We start from the raw sequence: 22,464 nt of genomic DNA, 5'->3' as shown, positions 1-22,464 counted from the left end.
CTCGCCATTAAGTGGGCTCTAGAGGCCCTCAAATATTACCTGGTGGGCCGAAAGTTCAGGCTGATCACTGACCATGCCCCTCTCAAGTGGATGCACTTGAACAAGGAACGGAATAGCCGGGTGACCCGGTGGTTCCTTGCCCTGCAGGCCTACACTTTTACGGTGGAGCACCGGGGAATGCAGATGCCCTGTCCCGAGTGCACTGTTTGGCGGGTGTCATTGCTCGACCGGAGTGGTCTGAGCAGAAGGGGGGGATATGTGAGAATCATGTGGGAATAGTGGATGAGGGCAGGTATATCTCGCCCAGATACCTTTCCTATGTGGCCTAGTCTGGTCAGTATCTCACGTGCTTACTAATGGATAATGGGAGGTGGATATAAAAGGATGCAAGGTGGTTGTGTTAGTGTCTCAGCCTGGGAACACAGAGAGCCTGTCTGTGTGAGAGACACACACGTGAGTGAAAGCAGTGCCCACTGCAACTGTGGTTTGGCTGGATGGGAGAAGCCCGCCAGTTGGTAGTTAGGTTGTCCATTGTTTAGTTAGTGCCGGACAGGCAAGGATTTGTTTTATGTTTTATTTCCTTTTGCATTGCTTTCACCGTTAATAAACCTGACCCAGGGTCGGTTATACACGAATCCCAGCTCTGCGCCTGAGTTTCATGCTGAATGCACGTGACCTTTGACCCCAGCAAAGGCGATCCCGGAGTGTTTTATCACAATATTTATATATATATATAATTTCAATTAGTTTAAAAAATGTATGTAACACATTCCCATGAAGAAAAGTAATTAAAATATACAAAAAAAAGTTTACCAAAAAAAAAAAAGTTACCAAATGTTTAATAGGTTAGAGTACAGTAGGGCCCTGCCGAAAGATAGAGGAAAGGATAAGTTTATATGCAGATGATATGTTACTTTTCCTAGATAATACCATAAACTCTGTGGGCCCAATCATGCATATACTAAAGGAGTTTGGGCATTGGTTGGGCCTATTGATCAATAGGTATAAATCGGTCCTTATGCCAGTAGATCCACTGCCTATATCCCAAGAGCTAGAACAGTCACAAATACAGATTAGGGTGGTTTCACATTAGCGTTTCAGACCGCAGCATCGGCCTGCGCACGTCAGCCGCTAAGCCCCACCCCCTGTTGCGCCTCCTTTGGTAGCTCCGCCTACGGGCGCATGACGCCGCATGCGACCTGCATCTGCTATTTTTAGCACTGGGGGCGCAGGCCGTGCACAGGTATGCGTTTGGCGGCACATGCGTCCTTTTGACGGTGCGCCGAGCACACCAAATTGCAACAGCGGAGCTACCGGAGGAGGCGTGGCAGGGGGCGGGGCTTAGCGGCGGCCGTGCACAGGCCGACGCTGCGGCCTGAGACGCTAATGTGAAACCACCCTTAGAGATACATTTAAATATTTGGGAATAATAGTAAGCAATAGACCCAAGGACTGCATACCACTTAATATTGACCCCTTAATGGTTCGGAATAAATGCCTGGTTGAAGTTGCCTTTATCGGTGATTGGCAGAGGAAATCTTATAAAAATGGTGTTAATGCCCCAATTATTGTACATATTACACAATGCCCCTTGCTGCATTCCTTCCCCTGTGTTCAGAAAGATAAAAACCACTTTAAGGGTTAGAGCACACAGTGCGGATTCACCTGCAGATTTTTCCACGCAGATTTGCAGGTAAAACCGCAGGTAAAGGGACTGCGGTTTTCCTGCAGATTTGCCAGCAGCTTTCCTCTGCGGATTGACACCTGGACAATGGAACAGGTGTCAAACCGCTGCCGAATCTGCAGAAAGAATTGACATGCTGCAGATACTATTGAGCATTCCGATACTGCAGTATCGGGTATCGGCCCATATTCGCTGTATCGGAGTTCCGATACTGAGTTCCGATACTTTTAGAATATCGAATACCGGAATCGGAAGTTCCTATAATGCAATGAGCCAGTTTGATTTTATTCAGCCAATGAGGAATCCTAAGAAGTGTGGGCACATCCTGTTATGCATGTTAGGCATGTTAACTAATGGCATGGCTGTAATTGGCTGCTGAAATTATGTCATGATGCACTATAAAAGCCGCCGTCGCCATTTTGGGTTCACTCTGCTGTGAATTTACTTAGGGACAGGACGCTGCTGTTCTGACTCTGAGGGACAGTTTGAGCTAGCGATTTGCTTTATTGTGCTTTACCCAGGCTACTTTAGCAACCGCTGTGTGAGAAGCTTTCTTTTGCCTTGCAGCGCTGTTCACTGCTGTCTGCGAGGTCTCTGTGTGTGAGTGCAGCTCACGCTGTAGTGTGTTCTGCAGCCAGCTCTGGTTGTAGTCCACTCAGCGTGCGTCACTGCCTCATACATTGTCCTTTTTTGCATTAGTTCTGCTCATTTTTCCAAATTTCTCCTATTTTTTGGAGCCTCATCTATTGCATTGTAGGTCACCTTCCTGCATTGTAATAGCTACAAAAAGTTTGTGATACTATCGGTTTTACATCTTTGGGCACATCCAGTGTCTTTTTGTGAGAAAAAAAAAGTTAATAAAGTTCACCAAACACTCCACTTTACAGTTGTGTAGGCCACATTAGCTCATATTAAAGTCTAGTCCACACTTTATAAAATTAGTGTTTCTTATACCTGTTAGAAGCTGTTCAGGAATAAGCACACTAAGCCCTTAGTACTTTTCTGCCTATCTTTATCAGTCTACCAAGATGAAGAAGGCAGGGAGCAAGGCACGTGGTCGTGGGTGTGGAGTTTCTGCAGGGAGGGGACGTGGGAATTCTGTGCCTGCTGCGGGCACCAGTGACTCAGCATCCCCCAGTTTTACCAGGGAACAGTCCTTTATGGGCAGCTTTGTAGGAGCTCGCCATACCCTACTGCTGTGGGGCGAACAAATTGAAGCCGTTGTCGGATGTATGGCAGCTAACGCGTCAACTTCAATTAGTTCCAGATCCTCTCAGGTCCAAAGCACTGAAGAGCACCCATCTGTCTCTTCACTATCTGGCAAATTGACCAGGCAGTCAGAGAGCCCTGGACAGGAGCCATCTCTACTTCTGTTCTCTGAATCTGTTTGCTTGGAAAGAGGGGGACAGCCAAGCAGCATTCGAGAATTTGAAGAAGAGGTAGTATGCAGTGATGCGCAACAGCTTTGTCTCTCTGAATCTGAAGAGGCGGGTGGGCCAGTGCCTATGGTCAGCACACCTCAGTACGCATCTGATTATGAGACTCAGGTGCCACTTTCTGGTACGTACTGTGCTGTCGAGACAACCCAGGAGAAGCAGACATTTGAAGAGGGTAGTGTAGATGATGAGGTCCTTGACCCATCATGGCGTGAGGTACAGGAATGTGGTGGGAGCAGCTCTGAGGAAGAGATTCCCCAAACATCCAAAAAAGGAGGGAGAGGGAGGGGGCAGACTCGGTTGCCTGTAGTCTCCACTTAGGCACCCATTAGGAGCATGCCTCTTCCAAAACCCAAAACGGGCGCTCCCAAGACTTGCAGTGCCTGGTCCTTTTTTGACACAGTTGCAGAAGACATTTGCTTTGTCAAATGCAAGCTGTGTAATCAGAAAGTGAAAAGAGGGAAAAGCGTCAGCAACCTCAATACCACAAATATGTGGAAACATGTGCGGACCAAGCACGTGTTGGAGTTACAAAGACACACTGAAGACCTAGGCCAACCTACATCGCCACCTACCACCTCTTCAGCTCGTGTTGTAGCCTCTTCCTCCAGCTCACACACATCTGGTTCGGCTTCCTCACAGGATCGCCATGGAAGAACCTCTGGCACTGTTGTACAGAGACACAGTGTCATTCCACCCACAGCATCACGTTCCCTGTCATCCTCACACTCCCAGGCCAGTCTACAGCCATTGATAGCACAGGCACGGGAGAAAAGGCGCCCATACTCGGCAAACCACCCCCGAGCACAGGCTCTGAATGCTGGCATTGCAAAACTACTGTCCCTTGAAATTCTCTCATTCAGGCTGGTGGAGACTGACACCTTCCGCAATTTCATGACATTGGCAGTCCCACAATACAACGTGCCCAGCCGCTTTTATTTCAGCAGGCATGCCGTCCCTGCCTTGCAAAAGCATGTGTAGGGAAAAATTAAACATGCGCTACTAAACGCCGTCAGTAGCAAGGTCCACCTGACCACCGATGCGTGGACCAGTAACCATGGACAGGGATGATATCTTTCCATCACTGCCCATTGGGTAAATGTTGTGGAGCCGGGTACAGATCTTGAGAGTGGCGCTGTACGTGTTCTGCCAACTCCAAGGATTGCAGGAATCCAGTCTGTACACATTGACTCCTCCTCATACTCCAGTTCCTCTGAATCAGCGCTGCAAGAGCCATCACGGTCTACCTCCACATGGACCCGTGAACGCTTACCTGTTACGAACGATATGAGCACAGCCGTGGCCAAACGTCAACAGGCCGTATTGAAATTAATTTCTTTGGGGAATCGAAGCCAAACAGCGCAGGAGCTCTGGAATGCCATCAAGCAGGAGAGCGACGTGTGGTTTGTGCCAGCAAATCTCCAGCCAGGCATGGTAGTGTGTGACAATGGCAGAAATTTGGTGGCAGATCTGGGCCTAGGCAACCTCACTCACATCCCATGTCTGGCACATGTGCTCAACTTGGTCGTGCAGAGTTTTTTGAGGGACTATCCGGATCTTGATGCACTGCTGCACAAGGTCTGCATAGAGTGCGCTCACTTGTGGCGTTCCAGCATGGCAAGATCGCGCCTTGCAGCTCTGCAGCGCCGTATCCGCCTTCCGGAACATCGTATCATATGTGACCTACCCACCAGGTGGAATTCAATGTTACATATGTTGGAGAGGTTGTGTGAGCAGCAGGCAGCAGTAATGGAGTACCAGCTGCATCAGGTGCAAACAAGTCGCACTGCGCGCCGTTCACACTTCACCACCACTGAGTGGGCCTCTATGAAAGACACCGGCCACGTTTTGCGTGCCTTCGATGATTCCACATGGATGGCGAGTGCAGATGATGCACTAGTCAGCATGACTATCCCTCTTATCTGCCTGATTGAAAAAACACTGCAAGCACTAAGGGAGGAGGTTGTGGAAGAGGTAGAGGATGAGGAGTCACAAATGCCATCTGCTTATGGACAGTCTGCGCAACGTGGCTCCTCACAAAGGCCTAGGCAGGGGACACTTTGTGAGGAGGATGAGGAGGAGTCAATGGAGGAGGAAGACATCTCTCCAGAGGAGGGAGGTACACAATGCTCTAGTAGTCAGTATGTAGAGCGAGGGTGGGGTGATGCAGAGCAGGCAGAGATGACGCCTCAATCAGGGGACAGCGTTTCTTGGCCAGTTGGCAGTCTGCAGCACATGGTTGATTTCATGCTGCAGTGCCTGAGAAACAACCGCCGCATCGCCCACATTCTGAACACGGCTGATTATTGGGTGTACACCCTCCTAGACCCTCACTACCGGGACAACTTAAAAAGCCTCATAACACCGTTGAACCGGGAGCGTGAAATGCGGGAGTACCAAGACACATTGGTGCATTCCATCATGTTCTCCATTCCACCCGAGAGCAGTGCTGCAAGTGCTTTACAAAGCAGCTCAGTGCGTCGAGGCAGTGGAGGAAGCTCTGCACAAAGAGGGAGCAGAAGCAGCGCCTCAGCACAAGGCAAGACGAGTATGTCCCAAATGTGGCAAAGTTTTGTGTCCCCGCCAGAAATGTCTACACCATCACAGACGGCTCCAGTCAGCAGGAGGCAACGTTTCCGTCAGATGGTGATAGACTACATGTCTTGCCCTCTCAGTGTTCTCCCACACGGCTCTTCCCCCTTCAAATTTTGAGTCTCTAAGCTGGATACATGGCCAGAGCTTATCCAGTATGCATTGGAGGTGCTGGCTTGCCCTGCTGCTAGTGTATTATCGGAATGCGTCTTTAGTGCCGCAGGTGGTGTACTAACAGACCGTCGCATGCGACTATCCTCCGATAACGTTGACCGGCTTACTTTTCTGAAAATGAACAAGGCCTGGATCTCGCAGGAATTTGCCAGTCCTCTTCCAGATTAAATAATTGGTTGGCAACAGTATCCATGTCTCCTGTTGTGTTCATGTTTCTACCACCTGAACTGTAATCCCTGGGCTCCAACACCACCAGTTGCTGCTCAGAAGTGCCGTCTGCACAGTCAACACTTGCTCCTGTGTTATTGGGGTTCAGTAACGTCAGCTGATCCCCTGCTGTGTGTCCGGCAATTTCGCCTGCTCTGTCCACATTCACACTACTACAGATAATAAACTTGCTCCAATTAGGTCTCTGGCTACACTCTGTTTCTACTGTAATCCTTGGGCTCCAACACTGCCAGTTGCTGCTCTGAAGTGTCTTTGGCACAGGTACTCCCTCCAGCCCAGCCTGGTTCCAGCACGCCAGCTGTTTTCGGGTAGTGTCAACATCACTTTGCCTCCAATACATTGTCATGTTGCGGTCAGGTTAGCCGACTCTATGGTGCCTGCAGTTTAGGTGCTTCCTATGTGGGCTGCGGGATCTGGCAATGAAGGCTGGTTCCGTAGTGCCAATAGGGCAAGCTCCACCTGTAGGACTGTGGGTTTCGGTAACTCCGGTCGGATTTTTTTTTCCATGTGTACCTTCTGCTGCCTATTTGAGTTCCAGTACCATTAGCTGGTTCTTTGTGTTAGGAATCTGGGTCCTTCTATGCCTATGCCGAAACCCAGATTCTCACATTTGTCTCCAGAGGCTAAGTCCTTTTTCCATGCTTCTGAGCATGCTCACGGGACGAGCTCTCATTGGAGTTCAGGAGTCAGGTGCTCAGGTCCTGCTCCTGATTTCATTGGTTCTGCCCTGGACTCTGGAGATTTCCGGAAGGTCCTGTATGCTATAAAAAGTGCACATGGCTGTTCTGCCATGCGCTAGTATTTTCTATACTTGCTGCTGTCTGTTTGATGATGGATGCTTGGACTGGTGACTGACTCATTAAATATCCCCCTCCTTGGTTATTACGAGTGTGTGAGTGATTAGGTCAGCCAGTAGCAGCGCTAGCGCCAGCGCGCTCAAGCTCCATCTGTTGCAGCAGCCAGCATCCTGCTTTGCACCTGCTATATTGCGCTTGCAGTCCGTTTAGGCGTTCGCAGTTGCGACGCCGTGCACACCTCCAGTTACGGTAAGTCTGTGCGGTTGTAGCGACGTTACCAAACTACTCCGGTCCCTGACTACAGTATGTGTGCCGCTGTGATCCTGTGCACTTAACAGGCTCAGCGTACCTTTTCTATTGTTTTCCTGTGCAGTTCTGTGTGCCTAAAACAGAGACTGCTTGGTTGCACTTGGGTGATTCTGAACCCCGTGCACACTACCCTTTAAGTGTTCTGCCTCTCTAGCAGCGGTTTACACACCTGCCGCTCGGTGGACCCCGGGCGGCGAACACGCTTTATTTATATTTTTTTAAGCATGTTCCGCTGTCCTAACATAATACTAGGGCCAGGGTCTGGCTAGAGATGGCAGACCAGCAGCAACTGTTGCAGTGCGTGCGACAGCTCGAGGCTCGCTTGGCCACCCTTGAGAGGGCCCTCGCAGCTTCGCAGGCCACAGATGCTGCTGTCCAAGCACTTACGGACGCGGTAGGGTGTATGTCCATGTCCGCCCTTGCGCCGACAGTTACCCGCCTCCTGTTACCCGAAAAATATTCTGGGGATGGCGCCTCCTGCAGGGGTTTATCAGCAAGTGCTCGATCCATCTGGAGCTGCTGGCTGCGCAATTCCCTACAGAGCGGGCCAAGGTGGCCTATATTATATCCCTACTGTCGGGCAAGGCGCTGGAATGGGCTGCGCCACTATGGGAGCATGGTGACTCAGATGCTCGGACCGCAGCTAATCTGCTAACAGCCATCAAGCAGGTGTTTCTCGGTCCACGGGTTACACATGATACCTCTTTCCAACTGTTCGCCTTGTCTCAGGGATCACTCTCAGTCAGCCAATACGACGTCTGTTTTCGGACACTGGCGTCTGAGTTAGAGTGGTCTGACAAGGCATTGATCCCAGTTTTTTGGAGAGGATTAGCAGAGCACGTGAAGGATGTTCTCTCCACTAGAGAGATTCCTACCACTCTGGAGGAGCTAATCTCCATCTCCTCCCGTATCGACCTCCATTTTTCGGAGCGTGGTATGGAGCGTGCTAACTCTAAACGGAGAGGTACTCCGGCTCCCAAATTTGTTGAGCCTCTGGATCTGCCCGTGCCAGAAGTTCTGCCTCCTGAGCCCATGGAGGTTTCTCGCGCCTTTTCTGAGACATGTCCAGCTCAAGAGTCAATGTGCGGTTGTCACCATTTACCCGCTGCTTCCCAGGAAGACAGCGTCCCGCAGTGGTCGGACTGTGAGTCGGTAGACGAGACTTTTGTTTCTCCTCGCCAGTGGCCTAAAGTCCTCGTGTGGGCACACGCGCCCAATGCAGACAGCCATCGTGGCTATATATAGACCACGAAGTCACTGGCCGGTTCGTATTGGTGGCCGCACAGGGTTCGGGATGTAAAAAAATGTATTCGGTCATGCACCTTATGTGCTCGGGACAGTCTTCCTGAATGGAGTGTGGCTATAACCACCGATACACGGCGGCGTCTTCCTAACACTCCTGCTCCCATTGTCTCCCGAGTGTCCCTCTTGAGACCTGGCGACCTGGCCTCCCCTGATACCGTCCGCGTGTCCCGGTTTTCGGTTTCACCTACCGGGACATCAGGCTCTCCTTTTAACGAGTCTGAGGTCTGTGCCACTGTCGGGCACAGGCTGGCAGTTCGGAGGGTTCAGGGAGGAGGGGGCTCTAGGAGGGGGGTAATGTTAGGAATCTGGGTCCTTCTATGCCTATGCTGAGACCCAGATTCTCACATTTGTCTCCAGAGGCTAAGTCCTTTTTCCCTGCTTCTGAGCATTCTCACGGGACGAGCTCTCATTGGAGTTCAGGAGTCAGGTGCTCAGGTCCTGCTCCTGATTTCATTGGCTCTGCTCTGGACTCTGGAGATTTCCGGAAGGTCCCGTACGCTATAAAAATTGTGCATGGCTGTTCCGCCATGCGCTAGTATTTTTCATACTTGCTGCTGTCTGTTTGATGATGGATGCTTGGACTGGTGACTGACTCATTAAATATCGCCCTCCTTGGTTATTACGAATGTGTGAGTGATTGGGTCAGCCAGTAGCAGCGCTAGCGCCAGCGCGCTTAAGCTCCATCTGTTGCAGCAGCCAGCGTCCTGCTTTGCGCCTGCTATATTGCGCTTGTAGTCCGTTTAGGCGTTCGCAGTTGCGACGCCGTGCACACCTCCAGTTACGGTATGTCTGTGCGGTTGTAGTGACGTTACCAAACTACTCCGGTCCCTGACTACAGTATGTGTGCCGCTGTGATCTTGTGCACTTAAGGTTCAGCGTACCTTTTCTATTGTTTTCCTGTGCAGCTCTGTGTGCCTAAAAAAGAGACTGCTTGGTTGCACTTGGGTGATTCTGAACCCCGTGCACACTACCCTTTAAGTGTTCTGCCTCTCTAGCAGCGGTTTCCACACCTGCCGCACGGTGGACCCCGGGCGGCGAACACGCTTTAGTTATATTTTTTTAAGCGTGTTCCGCCGTCCTAACACTTTGGAAGTCAATCTTGAATATGTCCCCGTGGGTTCCAGTAACGTCAGCTGGTTCCAGGCAGAGCCTTTGGTTTAGGTGCCTCCTTCTCGGTATCTGAGTTCCACCAACGTCTGCTGATCCTTGGTAGTGCTTTCTGGCACAGGTACCTCCTGCTTAGTAACCGGGTTCCAGTACCATCAGCTGGTCCTCGGTAGTTCCATTGGCTCTTGTACCTTTGCTACCCATCCAGGTTCCAGTACCGTCAGCTGGTTCTCAGCAGTTCCTCAGCCTTCTTGTACCTTCTGCTACATTTCCAAGTTCAAGCTTTTTGAAATGGTTTTTGGTAATCACTCTGGATCTCCCTGACGATGAACCTGAAGACCACACTGAAGAAGACGACGACCCCGAAAACGACGACCCTGGAGACGACGACCCTGAAGACCACCCTGAAGAATTTAAAAAAAAAAAAAATTAATTCCTGATATTCCATTTGATTGGGCTAAACCTCTATGCCTTTAATGTCTCCTCCACCTCCCCCAATACATTCTACATTTTTCTTAGTTGTTTTCCTTCATGTAGAATTAACCTACAAGGAAAGTAAGGGTTTTTTTTCATTCCGATATTTGTGTCCTATTGACTTGCATTGGTTTCCGGTATCGAAATCGGCGATATCTGATATTTTTGGGGTATCGGTCCGATCCAATCCGATCCGATATTTCCCGATATCGGAAGGTATCGCTCAAAACTAGCTGCGGATTTAAAACTGCAGCAAATCCGCGTGGAAAAATCCGCAGCATGTGCACTGCGGAATTGAAATCCCATTGGCTAACATGGTACTGTACAATGTCTGCGAAACTGCTGCGGATCCGCAGGGCCAAATCCACTGCAGATCCGCAGCAGAATCCGCAGCATGTGCACATGCCCTTAGAGAGTTAATATGGCGAAAATGGAGCATTCAAATTAAACTGTTGACTCTTCAACGTGATAAAGATGATGGCAGATTAGCGATCCCCGACCAATGGTTGTACTTTATTTCATCTCAGTTACAACACTTGCAAGGGTGGGGTAATAAAGAGAATATGGGGAAAGTGGGTGATATTTTGGTGCAATGTTCGGGATGGATGCTGCCAATGTGCTTTTTGGAGGCGGGAACTTTGCTTGGCTCGAGACCCCTTGCCCCCACTTTGGCATTGATGTACAAGGTATGAGATAGGGGCAAGAAATACATGGACATCTCAGGAAGTACAAAATATACACCGATCTGGAATAATCCCAAATATAGTGAGTTGTTTAAACTGGGGAGATTCTCCAACTGGGAGCGAAAGGGTATATGTATATTTGGCGCCCCTGAGGCTCAGTCGCCACAGAGGTATTGCACCTCCTCCTGAAGTGTGGTGCCCCACCATCCAGGTAAGTTGGAGGCTCCTGACCATGCTCCAACGCCTGCATCCCACACAACAAGGTAGTTCAGCAAAGCCACATTGCGGCTCCCTGCTTGGAGTGTAGCAGAGCACCTTTGGTGGCTCCCTGCTTGGAACACGAAATGTGCTGGGAGGCAGGTGGAGTTAGAATATATAAAAGAGCGGGAGGGTTTAGGATTAGAGGTCAGTCAGTCAGAGAGTCACTCAGAGAGGGGTGAGGACAGAAGATCCCTGAGAGAGGGATGGAGGAAGGAGGTGCTGCAGCAGATCTCAGTGACCTGGGTCTGCTGGCATGGGAAAGGAAAGAAGGAGAAAGACATTGAACCGAAACCTGATCTTCCATAAGAAGGAAAGACTAGTACGGAATGTAGGAGTAAAAGGGAACAGAGGACGTGGGTTAGAGGAAGAACCCTGCTTAGAAGTTCTAAGCGCAAGGCCGGGGCCCGGTCCCCGAGGTTGTATGGACACTAATGGTTCTACAGCAGACACCGGTGGAGTAGTGGGCTGCAAATGCTCTACTCCCATCTAAGACTTGGGGGCACAACAGCAACATTGATAGTGAGCCGGGACTCAGGAGTAAGGAGTCCCCGAAGCAGGCTACAGCTGTCTGCCATACAAGTAGAGTTCTTGGGGACATCTGTCAGGAGGCACTATAGTGTAACTCAGTACTAGGAGTGCTTCACACTTAAAGGCGCTATAAGAGGAGACGTTCAGAAAGGCACATGTTGGTGGAGTGTTGGAAGGGAGCATTCCATCTGGCCTGGAGGTTGATTGAGTCCCTGACCCGGAGGACACAGCACGGACTTAGGCACCTGTGTGTACTACAGACTGTGAGTAAAGCTTTGGAACTACAAGCCCTGGTGTCCTCCATTCATTCTTGTGCCAACGCACCCAGCACCGCTACATCTGGGTACCAGCTTCTACACCGCTTGTGCCTCTCCTCTCCCCCTACATCTACACTGCCCTGGGGCTACAGCTCCACCTGTGGGGAGCTTCACCATCTTGGCTGCAACACACCACCAGCCCCAGAGGATTGGCATGCAGCGTCGGCTCAACATCTCACTTGCCGAACACCACAGGTGGCGTCACAAACTATTCCATTAACTACATTCCACCATTCAATCTCCCCTGTTTACATTGGCCGCCCAGGGCCATGGACCGGGTCACCACTGCTGTGACACATCCCGCCGACACCGGCCCGGTACCGAGTGCCCCACGGCCCTGGGAGGGCGACCCATATGATTAACCAGTTATATAACAATTCTACTTTTAAATTTTCCAACAACTTCAAGAAGATTTTAGCTTACCTCATAACTGTTTCTATCAGTATTTACAAATTAGACATGCCCTAGCTACACAGGGAAACACAGATCTGAGGATACAGCATCATCCCCTAATAGATATGATAACTTCTGCAACCCATAAAAAGGGTATTATATCCAGTATATATAACATACGTTAATAAACCAGTTGGAGAAGCCCCCTATAAAGGTGTACTCTGGGTGGGTGGAGATTCTGGCAAATGTTCCTAGGTTGTCACCATGCAAAGCCCAGAAACTTTCCCAGATCTACCTGATTCACAGAGTCTACAGGACCCACAGCTTGTACATAAGATTGGAGTGCGAACAGATTCAAAATGCCCTAGATGTGAGTGTGGGGAAGCTCATCTATTGCATATGTTTTGAGAATGTCCAAAGATAGGCACGTATTGGAGGGGGGTTCTTTCTCTGGCTGGTGGATAAAGTATTTGGGATACAACTCACAGTAGATCCTCATGTATGTGTGCTGGGGCTACTGGAGGATGGCACTGACCTGGAGTCTCACCTGGCTATAGGCATTGGCAGAGTTTTATTCCAAGCCAGAAAACTTATAGCATTCCATTGGCTGGAGTCCCGACCCCCGAATATCAGGGAATTGAAGGGGAGGGTAAACAGTAATATCTGGTTGGAGAAAGGAGTTTATATGAAACACTAGATTATGGCCCGATGCTATCGCATCGGGAGGATGCGATAGCATCACACCTCTTGCCATGTTAACCCTCAACACACACACACTCACCTTTCACCATCTCCACTCACTCTTTCACTCCACATACGACCCCTTCTCTCACTCCGTCTCTCATACTCACGCCGTCATCGCCGCTGCTCCACGATCCCCGACATCTTCTTCCGCCGGCGCCATCCTGGATCCAGACGTTGTCCACGCCGGCGACATGTTCTTGCGGCGACGCCATCTTGAGTATCGTGAAATCCCGCGATACTCAAGATGGCGTCGCCGGAAGAACATGTCGCCGGCGTGGAGGACGTCGGGATCCTAAATGGCGTCGGCGAAATCTCGCGTGTTACCGCCGACGCCATTTTGGATCCCGACGTCGTCCTCGCCGGCAACATGTTCTTGCGGTGACGCCATCTTGAGTATCGCGGGATTTCGCCGATCCAAAATAGCGTCTGGTAAGGTGTTAGGAGTTGGGAAGGAGGGATGGGAGGGAGGGTAAATTGGTTACATGGAAAAGGTAAACCTAATAATTCTGTATGGATTTGATATATTGCTGTATCTGAGATGTGCTGTCAGCATTGGAAAGTGTATGTAACCATGGTTTGTTCTTCAATAAAAAAGATCTGATTTAAAAAAGAGTAGGGTCTGGCCAATAGAGTCTACCTTGTCGTGGTGGCAGGCTTAAAAAGTCTTTTGGTCAAAACAAAATCTGATGGCTATGTATGTAATATGGTGTTAATATGTGATTGGAGAGGGCGTGGTGCAGAAGTAAAGTTTTTCCAAGAAAGGGAGGAGGGTTTTTGGAAGGTTCGCGTGGTGGAGGAGGAGCTAGGGTGGAGGCAGAACTGGGAGTGGAGCCTGGGCGGAGTCTCAAGGGGGGCCCCATAAATTTTGCCAGTATGGGGCCCCAAAATTCCTAGTTGCAGCCCTGTGCTTGTATATGTGAACATATTTGTTTTTGGTTCTTGTATGATACTGTAATTGTAAAGAATAGGAAAATCAACCTGTCTCTTTAAATGGTTAATCACAAAATATTCAAGTTTGCTCTGATCCATAGGATCCAACCACTGCCCCTCCCTCTGAGATTCTGAGAACAGGGGTCTGAAGACTCATCCTGGATGGAGCAGAATTATGAATGCTTGGCCTCTGCTCGCCATTATATATAGAGATGTATATATATATATATATATATAAAAAAAAAATTTGAGGTGTGAAGGCCCAAATAGAATCTTTACTATGGTGCCGTGTGAACTGTGATAATGAGGGCAATCTGGCCTGTTGCTCAGAGCCCGAAGTTCCAGGGGGTTCCATAGCCAGATTCCCCTCATCGCAAGCGACATGCCAGGCAGGGAGGGGGCGCAGACATATTTCTTGCACAGGGGCCCCAAGCTGTCAGCTAATAATGAAAGGGTTCTAAATCAGTATGTAAAAACTAATGTGCAAACAAAAGAAAATAGCACTGCACAACGATAAGTACACCTGTATGAAAAAATATATACAGTGGTTACAGTGGGCATGACCATGTGATATTTCAGTTTTTCTCTTTTAATAAATTTGCAAAAATGTCTACTTTTCTGTTTCTTCAGTCAAGATGGGGTGCATTAAAGAGAAAAGAAATTTTTTTTTGAATTTACCAAATGGCTGCAATGAAACAAAGAGTGAAAAATTTAAAAGGGTCTGAATCATAGAATCATAGAATCGTAGAGTTGGAAGGGACCTCCTGGGCCATCTGGTCCAACCCCCTGCTCAAAGCAGGATTCGCTAAATCATCCCAGTCAGATGTCTGTCCAGCCTCTGTTTGAAGACTTCCATTGAAGGAGAACTCACCAATTCTCGTGGCAGCCTGTTCCACTCATTGATCACTCTAACTGTCAAAAAGTTTTTTCTAATATCTAATCTGCGTCTCCTCCCATTCAGTTTCATCCCATTGCTTCTAGTCTTTCCTTGTGCAAATGAGAATAAAGTTGATCCTTCTACAATGTGACAGCCCTTTAGATATTTGTAGACAGCTATTAAGTCTCCTCTCAGTCTTCTCTTTTGCAAACTAAACATTCCCAAATCCTGCAACCTTTCCTCATAAGACAGGGTTTGCAGACCGGTCACCATTCTGGTCGCTCTTTTCTGAACTTGCTCCAGTTTGTTGATGTCTTTTTTAAAATGTGGTGCCCAAAACTGGACACAATATTCCAGATGAGGTCTGACCAAAGAGGAGTAGAGGGAAATAATGACTTCACGTGATCTAGACTGTATGCTTCTGTTAATACATCCTAGAATTGCATTTGCCTTTTTTGCTGCTGCATCACACTGTTGACTCATATTCAGTCTGTGATCTATTAGTATACCCAAGTCTTTTTCACATGTGCTGTCACTTAGCCCTATTCCTCCCATTCTATATATGCTTTTTTCATTTTTATTGCCCAGATGTAGTACTTTGCATTTCTCCCTGTTAAAAACCATTCTGTTAGTTGCTGCCCACTTCTCCAGTTTATTTAAATCTTTTTGAATCCTCTCTCTCTCTTCTCTAGTATTAGCTATCCCTCCTAGCTTTGTGTCATCAGCAAATTTAATCAGTTTACCCTCAATTTCTTCATCTAAATCGTTGATAAAGATGTTGAACAATACAGGGCCCAGGACAGAGCCCTGTGGTACCCCACTTGAGACATTCTTCCAACTGGATGTGCAGCCATTTACGACCACTCTTTGGGTCCGATCACTAAGCCAGTTATGAATCCACCTAACAGTTGCCTTGTCCATTCCATACTTAGTCATTTTTTCAATAAGGATTGTATGAGAGACTTTGTCAAATGCTTTGCTGAAGTCAAGATATTCTATATCTAGAGCATTTCCTTGATCCACCCAATCAGTGATACCGTCATAGAAGGAAATTAAGTTAGTCTGACATGACTTATTAGTTACAAACCCATGCTGACTCTGTTTAATCACTTCATTCTTATCCAGGTATTGACATACATGTTGTTTAATAATTTGTTCAAAGATCTTTCCTGGTATAGAAGTCAGACTCACCGGCTTATAGTTGCCTGGGTCCACCTTCTTCCCCTTTTTGAAGATAGGAACAACATTTGCTCTTCTCCAGTCTTCTGGCACTTCTCCTGTTCTCCAAGAATTTTCAAAGATTATGGAGAGGGGTTCAAAAATTTCTTCTGCTATATCCTTCAGTACTCTGGGGTGTAATTCATCTGGACCTGGAGACTTGGATTCATTTAGGTTAGCTAAGTGTTTCCTCACTATCTTTCTGTTTATAGATATCCTGGATTCTTCTATTCCCTTAAAAGGACAGTGAATAACAGTTGATGTTACATTTCCTTTCTGAGAGAAAACAGATGCAAAATAGGAATTTAAAAGTTCAGCCTTCTCAACATCCTGTCTTACCATTTCATCATTTTCATCCTGTAAAAATCCTATAGCATCTTTGACTTTTCTTTTACTTTTGACATATCCCCAAAATCCTTTATTATTGCTTTTGACATCTCTTGCAAGCCTCAATTCATTTTCAGCTTTACTAATCTGATTTGTGCCCTGCAGGTTCTGCAGACAGCATTATATTCTTCTTTAGATATGCCTCCGTCTTTCCATTTTATAAACATTTTTTTCTTCCTTTTTAGCATGTGCTTAAGTTCTGTGTTCATCCATCCTGGTTTCCTTAAATGCTTCCTATTCTTCCCTCTTTTCGGAATTGTTAACAACTGTGCTTTGAGAATTTCATTTTTCAAGATTTCCCATCCCTCCTGGACATTTTTGTCTTCTAGGATATCCAGCCATTGGATCCCTCCAATTCTCTTTCTGAATCCCTTAAAATCTGCCTTTCTGAAATCTAACCTTGACGTCTGAGTCTTCACAGGTCTTCCGCCTCTAGTTATCCAAAATTCTAAAATAGCATGGTCGCTCCACCTCCTAGGGTCCCAGCCACTTTCACCTCCTCAACCATTTCCTCCCTGTTTATAAGGATTAGATCCAAGGTAACAGTTCCCCTTGTTTTCTCCCTTACCTTTTGGAAGATAAAGTTGTCAGCAAGAGAGGATAAGAATTTCCTTGACCTGTTAGTTTTGCCTGAGAGAGATTCCCAACAAATGTCTGGATAGTTGAAATCTCCCATGACAACTATGTCATATTTTTTGGAGAACTTGGCCATTTGATGCATAAAGAGAATACTACCCATACCCACTGTATACATAAATGCACTGCTTAAAAAAATAAAGGGAACACTTAAACAACAGAATATAACTCCAAGTAAATCAAACTTCTGTGAAATCAAACTGTCCATTTAGGAAGCAACACTGATTGACAATCAATTTCACATGCTGTTGTGCAAATGGAATAGACAACAGATGGAAATTATTGGCAATTATCAACACTTAATAAAGGAGTGGTTCTGCAGGTGGGCACCACAGACCACATATCAGTACCAATGCTTTCTGGCTGATGTTTTGGTCACTTTTGAATGTTAGTTGGGCTTTCACATTTGTGGTAGAATGATACGGACTCTACAACCCACACAAGTGGCTCAGGTAGTGCAGCTCATCTAGGATGGTACATCAATGCGAGCTGTGGCAAGAATGTTTGCTGTGTCTGTCAGCATAGTGTCCAGAGGCTGGAGGCGCTACTAGGAGACAGGCCTGTACACCAGGAGATGTGGAGGGGACCATAAGAGGGCAATAACCCAGCAACAGGACCGCTACCTCAGCTTTTGTGCAAGGAGGGACAGGAGGAGCACTGCCAGAGCCCTGCAAAATGACCTCCAACAGGCCACAAAAATGCATGTGTCTGCACAAATGGTTAGAAACCGACTCCATGAGGATGGTCTGGGGGCCCGACGTCCACAGATGGGGGTTGTGCTCACAGCCCAACACCATGCAGGATGCTTGGCATTTGCCACAGAACACCCGGATTGGCAAATTCACCACTGGCGCCCTGTGCTCTTCACAGATGAAAGCAGGTTCATACTGAGCACATGTGACAGACATGACAGAGTCTGGAGACACCGTGGAGTGTGATCTGCTGCCTCTGCATCATCCTTCAGCATGACCGGTTTGGCAGTTGGTCAGTAATGGTTTGGGGTGGCATTTCTTTGGAGGTCCGCACAGCCCTCCATATGCTCGCCAGAGGTAGCCTGACTGCCATTAGGTACCGAGATGAGATCCTTAGACCCCTTGTGAGACCATATGCTGGTGCAGTTGGCCTTGGGTTCCTCCTAATTCAGGACAATGCCAGACCTCATGTGGCTGGAGTGTGTCAGCAATTCCTGCAAGATGAAGGCATTGAAGCTATAGACTGGCCCGCACATTCCCCAGACCTGAATCCGATTGAACACATCTGGGACATCATGTCTCACACCAACCACCAACGTCACGTTGCACCACAGACTGTTCAGGAGTTGGCGGATGCTTTAGTCCAGGTCTGGGATGAGAGCTCTCAAGAGACCATCCGCTGCCTCATCAGGAGCATGCCCAAGCATTGTAGGGAGGTCATACAGGTACGTGAAGGCCACACACACACTACTGAGCATCATTTCCTTGTCTTGAGGCATTTCCACTGAAGCTGGATCAGCCTGTAATTTGATTTTCCACTTTGATTTTGAGTATCATTCCACATAGAGATCTCCAGTTGGTCGCAAAAGTATTCACCCCTCATTGCATTTTTATCAGTTTATGTAAATAACATGTTTACAGCTCTGAACATATTTTTTTATTTTCATTGTGAAGCAAAAAAACCAAATAAGACAAAATAACTGTAACTGAAAACTTCAGGGTTCAGAACTATATGCCAACCAAAGTCAGTACTGTGGAGAGCCTCCTTTTATGGCAATTACAGATGCAGAAGGTCTGGACTTTTACTATGCCACCTCAAAGCATTTACAAATTTCCCCTTAAACCACTCAAGTGCTGCTTTAGTAGTATAGTTTGGTTATAGTCTTGTTAAAAGATGAACCCCCATCCCAGTCTTAAATATCCCAATCCATGATGAACCGCATCATCAAACCCATTATAATCAAATGGAAAGAACATGGTACCACAACAAACCTGCCAAAAGAGGGTCGTCCATCAAATTGTCAGCCTGGGCAAGGAGAGCATAATTCAGAGAGGCAGCACTGAGACCAAAGGTAATCCAAGTAAGTATAGCTCCCCTTCACTTGCTATAGAGCACAAAATGGAGAATTCTTCTGATCAGCTGCCGCATTGACCGTCAGCTTCCCACTATCACCGGGCAAGAGCTGCACCACTGCACTGAAGAAGCACACTCTTGGAGGAGGAGTAGGATGGCTTGGCAGGAGCAGGAGATGCAATTCAGGAGATAACAAGAAGAGGGTGGATATGTTCCAAGTGCTTTGATGAAAGAGACCAGCCTATTCATGTAAGGAGGAAGACCGGGCCACGGGTACCTGTTCTGTCCAGAACTGTCAGGCTGTCTCCTCTGTTTTCTGGGGAAAGCATAAGGGACCGGATAAACTTTTGCACCCGTAAGTAGGAGGTGTGGCTAAGCTGCAGCAGCCACAGCGTGTGTGGAAGCAGTCAGTCTTGGTGGTAACAAGCAGTGCATGGCAGGGAGAGAAGTGTTCCATCCATGGAGTATCGCTACAGCATAGGCCCACGTCCGTCTACCTCCACCGTCACTAACTGAGACAAGAGAGAGAGAGACATGCAGTGTGTCCTATGGTGACTAAAAACAAGGTGACATACGCTGCGAGCCCGTGAGTACAGCGCATGTGCCACCTAAGAGAGACCGGATGCGGGGCAAATGCTTGTGCCCTGATTTGCCAATATACACTTGCTGGGCTACATAGGATCAAGATAGTGCTGTGGCCTGCCCAATCTCAGCAGCATCAATTAGTGAACTAGGGGCTCAGCGGAAGGTACGGGAGACCGACCGCTGCTGCCAGAAGATGGATCATCGTTGCTCACAGGACCTCACCAAACAATCTTCGTGCCAGCCGTTGTTGGTGCCATCGTTCGTTCAGCAACACCCACGGCCTGAGAAACAACTGACAGGATAAGTTAACTTAAACGAACTGCCGTTACTGTATCCATTGTTTTTCAACACTACATATCCTTTGTCTTTGAACTGTGCATTCTACCATTTAACTGTTTATTTCCCCATTTAACTGTTTACTTCCCTGCATGGAGGATCCCCCTTTTAAAGTAAAGCTGTTAACTCTTGCTCTGTCTGCCTATCTGTCACTGAATCCCGCAACCTGCTAACATTCACACCATGAGACCGTTAATGGCACTACTCATTTCAGGGATGGTCTGTCTCCTTAATTGGATGCACTTGATGAAGGGGACGAACCATCCCTGAAATGCATAGTGCCTTTAAACTTCTAATTTTGTGAATAAGCTTGTCTCATCCATCACAGTGCCTGGAACATATCAGTTCCCTTCTTTTTCCTTTTAACTGCTGAAATGCTCAGAAAAGTCACATATTTTCATCCAACATTAAAGAGCACCATCATTTGTAGATTTTCAGGGCTAATTTTATTTCAAGACTTGAATAAACCTGATTAGTAAATGCGGATTATGAAGTACAAATCTTTACGGACTCATAAAATGCATAATAAAACTTTAACTGCTTACAACTACCACTAGGGAGAGCTCACTGTATACCAATCTGTTCATGTACTTTTAAACTCAATGCTAGCTCTAAAATTCTGTATATGGTTAGTGTCAGCTGCAGGCCAACAGTATGAGTGTGTTTAGAAGTATTTCAATGCTGAGATCATGAGATCACCTGCCAGATTTGTAAAAGGAATGAAACACTTCTGTACAACATTGACTAAATGATTGAAGTAGACCTCCCTTACCCCTTTCAGTATATATATGTACAGTGTCTACGAAACAAGTGTTGTTTTGCAGCAGCTCAGTCAAAATGATGTATAAAAAAAGTGTGGGGACCCTTGATGTGGGTTGCGAGCTCGAGTATTTTGGCCAAGATATCGACCGATACCTCGCTATTTTTATGTATTTTGTGCACTATATTATTCAGGGTGAAGCCAAGTCCAGCACGTTTGGTCTTGTATACATGGGTGTTCACACTGGGATGCATTGAGAGTGTGCTGGCCAGCCTGCCTAATCTAATAGTAGGGGCATGACTAATAGGCTGAGAACCAGACACTATGCATTTCCTTTATGTGAACAGTGTCCTATACAGGCCTTTATTGTGCAAACGTATTCTAAGCAGTCACCCCCTCCATAAATGGGTAGGTGGTGAGTGGCTGTCTATTTAGTATTTTGCACCTGTGTTGCCAGCATCTTGCTATATGGGCTGGCTGCATCCTGTAGTGCATTTGTTCAAAGACCTGGGCAGGTAAGCAGTGATGCCATTTTTCTGCTGTTTTTTTAATTTTTGGAGGATTTCAGTCCTGTTTTGTGGCTTTGCTATTAGTTTAGTGATAGGACTCACAAGTGTGGGGACCCTTGATGTGGATTGCAAGCTTTTGTATTTTGGCCAAAATAGCAAACAATACCTCACTATTTTTATGTATTTTGTGCACTATGTTCTTCAGGGTGCAGCCAAGCCCAGCAGATTTGGTCTTGCATACATGGGTGTTCACACTGGGATGCATTGAGAGTGTGCTGGCCAGCCTGCCTAATTGAACAGTAGGGGCATGACTAATAGGCTGAGAACCAGACACTATGCATTTCCTTTATGTGAACAACATCCTATACAGGTCTTTATTGTGCAAATGTATACTAAGCAGTCACCCCCTCCATGAATGGGTAGGTGGTGAGTGGCTGTCTATTTAGGATTTTGCACCTGTGTTGCCAACATCTTGCTATATGGGCTGGCTGCATCCTGTAGTGCATTTGTTCAAAGACCTGGGCAGGTAAGCTGTACGGCCTTTTTTCTGCTGCTTTTTTCGTCTCCAACTATGCCTTACACAAATATTGTTACAGGACGGACATATTTGTTTTTCGCTATCATGTATCAGTATGTAAATGTATTGACTTGGTTTTATTTCTTTATTGAGCCATTTCTATGCTGCTAATAAAAAAGATGACAAAATTATGATACCTATTTTTGATAGGATCACCACCCAGTGCAATCTTCTTTGACATAGGCAGGATAATTATCTGACAATGTTAGTGGCCGGCAGATCCAGCGGAACAACTTATTATTTCTTTAGCTGAAATCCCCTGAGAATTTATGACAATAAACAATGCTCGGTGTTATCATGAAGAGGCAGGATATAACAAGCTAGATTGGAAGCACACATCCTACATTCGTTAACACTCGGCTCCCATGGGGTTTTATGGCAGGAACCTTGACAAATGTCCACTAAGGGATTAAAAACCTTCATAAATCCCTTATGTCAATTCATTTTTGTTATGATGCATTTCTAAGTAATTTCTTTGACTTGTATTTTATGTTACCTGTCCCTTGAGTATTAACTTTTTTCTGACCCAAAAAAAGGTAGTGCAGTGAGATGGGATTGCATATAACTATGC

This window comes from Dendrobates tinctorius, unplaced genomic scaffold (assembly GCF_039654945.1).
Source record: "Dendrobates tinctorius isolate UK_male_01 unplaced genomic scaffold, ASM3965494v1 ptg000086l, whole genome shotgun sequence".
Classification (NCBI taxonomy): domain Eukaryota; kingdom Metazoa; phylum Chordata; class Amphibia; order Anura; family Dendrobatidae; genus Dendrobates; species Dendrobates tinctorius.
Note: the sequence above shows the minus strand (reverse complement) of the source record.